A 4,366-nucleotide genomic window follows, 5' to 3' on the forward strand; every position below is an offset into this window, starting at 1 on the left:
TGTCTTCCCATTTTCCAAGGAAGACTGACTAACTGAGTTTTATGGTAAGATTTTATAATAGCAAGATAACATTGTATTTGATAAAACCAATGTCAGCTTATTTTAGAATTTGTGTGTCAAAGAATAAGAAGCTCCTTAACAACCATTCTCACTGCTGCATGTGGTGTTTTTTCAGTTCAGGTGCTCTTTTATAATGGAGAAAAAGGGCTGTATTTTATTCTTTATCTCACTGAAAAGAAATAATCAACATCATTGCTGAGCCAAAACAAAAATATGTTTTCAACTCACTACTGAGCAGGAAATTACTGAAAGTTTTGGTGGTCCTTACAGAATTTGCCATACTATGATGGACAACTGGCCCATCATAGTCTCACCTTGCTTCTGGAAATAGCCTTTTCCCCATATCCTCTCTGAAGGCAAAGCTCAGAAACCCTTGTCACACTCTGCTGTTTTCCTTTAGTGTACAGCATGCATCACAGAATGAGCAGAGAGATGAAGTGAGGCAAGCTCTGTTGACCCCCTTCCCCAGAGTGAACTTTCCAAAGAGGATCAAATGGCTTTTCCATTCAAAAGCCAGACGTGTTAGAATATAGGCTAGAATATTTCCAGTAAACTCAAAGTGAGGAACCCAGATCAGAAATAGAAAATGTTTGTAGCCAATTCCTCTTGCAATGCACTGGCAGGGTTAAATCAGAGCTGGCTTCCAGTTCTCTTTTCAGTCATTTCATTAACTTTCTAAGTAGCAGCAAACTCTGTGCCTTCCCCTCTGCCCCATAGCAGGTTTTCTTTCCAGTTCTGTGGCCCAACTCAGCAACCACTCCATCTGATTATGATCTACAGGCTCTGTAGGTCCCTCCTGGGACCCTCACTCTCTACCTTGCCATATCCTTTAAGCTGTGCATCTTCCTTCCCTTCATCCTAATTAGCTAATTCCCAGAAAGGAGCAACATTAATGTCACCTGGAAGAATCTACATAGCCTCTGATTTTTAAAGGTTAAGGAAAAATGGTCAGAAAATCTATAAACGACATAACTAGGTGACAAAATGAGTACTTTGTTTTGAAGAATGTGGTTTTGTATTATTTTGATGCTCAGCTCTGGAGAATCAGTCACCATTTCAAAAACCATGTGTAGTTACAGCCCTGCAACATTATGAATGATAAAAGACTCCACAAGCAGAAGTAGCTCTTAACTGATGCTTATTTTCTCTCATTGTTTCACATTTATGTCCTTATACACCTTAGACATCTTTGTGACCTCACTAATATCCATGGGACTTGAGTGCTTAAAAAATTACAGTTATTTGGAATTTGATAAAGCATGGATGGCCCTTGGCTGGAGGTTTGATGTATAGGTATTATGAGTAAACAGTAGTGAGAATTTTCTTTGGAATCTAAAAAACCCATTTCTGCACATGGATATACAGGCTTACACAGGTGCAGAATAAAGTATTTTCAGAATAATTTTTACTTTACAACTCCATTTGATATACATGTTTTCTTTATGAGAAAGAATCATGGCTGAGCGACAGAGAAGATTGTTTTCTGCAAGCACACCACCTCACTTGTTGAGTCACTTAAAGTGAATAAATCCAGAGGCTTGGACTCAGGTAAGGGTATTAAGCCCCACAATTAAGTCATGATTCTGCCATGATAAAATTCCAGTGCATAGTTAAAATCACTCCCAGGAACTTTTTCAGAGTCTCACTGCATGTGTTTTCTCCTCCTCTGTGCAGTCTAGTCACTCTCAGCTGCACTTCCAAAGCATAATGTTTCTAGAAGTTTTGAAAGCTGGTTTTAGGCAGCCCAGAACTGAAGAGCCAACAGCAGTTGTTACTTTTGACTTCATCTCAGTTTTGTCTGGTAGCACTCCAACCGTCAAAGGGCAGCAAAATTATCTTCTCTCTGCAAAGGAGTGCCATGAAAATAAATTAATAAATAGTTGCAAAGCAATCATCTATTTTAGTACTGAGCACTGGAGCAAATCTCTTGAGGAAATTAGTTCTGTCATCAGAATAGGGTTTAAGCAGTGTGCAATTGATATGGCAGGAGGCCTTGAGCATCAAACGGTGAAGGTGAAGTAAAATACCTCCATGCATGAATCAAGCCCCTGGTCATTGTGCTGAAAAAGGCAGGAGTTCTTTAGGAAACCAAATGTGTGCTTGTGTAATCAAAGGCTGTATTCAATGGCACAGAGAAGTGTGCACATCATAGAAACCTCACTTTTCAGCCCTTCCAGCCATGGTTACACCTGGTTACAGCAACATCATTGGTTACAGCCAAAATAAGGCCTAAGGCATTACCTAAGGCAGCCAGATCTTTTAAGACCTGTCTGCCTTAGGTGAAGACTTTGCACAGAAGGTGATGTGCAGGATCACCACCAGAACATCTAACAGATTTTCTCCTGGGGTGATGTGATCCATGAATCTGGTTTTTACAGATCTGTGCATCATCTTTGAATACTGAGTAACTTTGGAATTGTGAACCTTGAGCTTCGTCACCACACTGCAGTATTAGCCAGTGTTAATAGCATACAGTATTACTTCATCTAAAGTATTAGACAGCCACCACAGAAAAATAATTTTCAGTATGACTCAATAGAATTGGAATGTGTGATTCTACAATTCAAGCTTGATGAAGACCACTGACAAACTTTGGGACTATTAGAAGTCCTTAGCTACCAAAGAAAAAGATTTTGTTACCATGGGCTTTTCTGTGGATGTTTTCTGTGATCCAGTCATATGACACCCAGTTCAGGTTCCATTGCAATCAGTTAAAAAAAAAAAAAATCAATCATATTAGTATTGATTCCTTGATCTGTCAGCTTCCCAGTTTCCCCTCTGCAGGGCAGCAATAAGCAGGCAACATTTAACGGTAGCTGAGCGCTTTGAGATCCTTGGATGACGAAGGCCAAAATCCACAGTATTTTTTTGGTCTTGTGACAGACTGAATTTCACTTACACAACATTATTTTGAGAAGTGTGTTAGGTTATTTGTCTGTCCATGCTCACAATGACAATAAATCGCTCTCCTCACCTCACTGAGAGAACGAAGCGATATTTACAGATTATAGTGCAGATAAGGCAGAAATACTGTTCCCATCACTACAGTAGAGGATCTGTCAGCACTTCCATTACCATACTTCAATTTGAGTGGTTTGCAAGCCCAATTTGATTACCATTACCGCTATTACCACTATTTTTCAGCTTTATTAATGTTAACTGAATAAATAATGGAAATTAAAATTGGTTTTGTTCTCCCATAACTAAAATTGGCTTGATGTTCAAACAATGAAATTTAGAAAGCAATTCAATTTGCCCAAAAGAAAGAGATAATATCAAAGGACTGGCTACTTCACATACATAGAATTCAATCTCACCATCATGCATCTAGATCTATATTGACATGATGATATACCAGAAAAAATAATACTCCTGTGGAGCTCTTCCAATTGCTCTGATACCTAGCATCATTTTTTAAAAATGCTTAAATACACACTTACATTGTGTCTGGGTGGTCTTTTGGTTAAAAAATATGCTTTCAATAACTTTCCCTCAAATACATATTTTTTATTTTAATAAAAAAGAGGAAATTAAACACAAAAAACCCTATGTTATTTTAACATTGAGGTTTCAACAATAATAAAATTCAAATTTAAGCTTGACACACCATCTTAACTCATTCAACAATGTATTTTTAAGAAATGCCAATAATGGGATGAGTTAAGATGAATAAATCAGCCCTAAATGAAAACTCCTAAGTTATGCTTCATTGCTGAGAAATATCTGCATGTGAAGGATTTTCCCCTTATGATTATGTGAAAAAATAAGCCCCAAAAAACTTGTGAGCATGAAACTGAACTTTACTTGACAGTGTGCAAGCTTTGTTTTCATGGAAAGGGTGTGTGAGATGGCCCTTGGGGACCCCAAGGTCAGCAGGTAACACAGCCCATGTCAGATGCTTCCTCCAGGAATGGGACTGGGTAGCCCATGATGCCACTGAAGGCACAAGGAACACAGTCTGACCTTTGCTGATGATTCCTTGGAGCTCCTGAGCGCTAATTTTGTTCAGCATGACTGAAGTAAATGTGCCCTCTCTCTCTCTCTGTCTCTCTCTCTGAGAAGGCCTTACCTTCCATGATGGGGAATGGGATGAGGCAACCTCTTATCCTGCTCTCGTCGTGTCTGTGTCTTTCCAAATGCAATGCCCACGGTGCCTCATGCCACATTCTTCTAACAAGTGGTATCTGACTGCTTGTTTGCATTTCACTGTGTGCTAAGGTCTGTTAAAAGCATCTCTCATTCATTTGAAAGGCTGTAGTGGAACTGTGAGAAGGAAAGTCAGGCTGCTTGCCTTGGTTTGGCTGCT

The 4,366-nt window shown here is 39.1% G+C and overlaps 1 long non-coding RNA gene across 1 annotated transcript; it reads right to left on the bottom strand.

The window, feature by feature from the left end:
- Positions 1-972: 972 nt before the first annotated feature.
- LOC128795666 (uncharacterized) lies at positions 973-4,366 on the bottom strand. The gene is made up of 3 exons (XR_008433600.1): positions 4,130-4,366; positions 2,701-2,724; positions 973-1,903 (listed from the first exon to the last, which is right to left on the bottom strand). It is a non-coding gene; the product is annotated as an uncharacterized LOC128795666 (long non-coding RNA).

The sequence above is a fragment of the Vidua chalybeata genome, chromosome 1 (assembly GCF_026979565.1).
Source record: "Vidua chalybeata isolate OUT-0048 chromosome 1, bVidCha1 merged haplotype, whole genome shotgun sequence".
NCBI classification, from domain to species: Eukaryota; Metazoa; Chordata; class Aves; order Passeriformes; family Viduidae; genus Vidua; species Vidua chalybeata.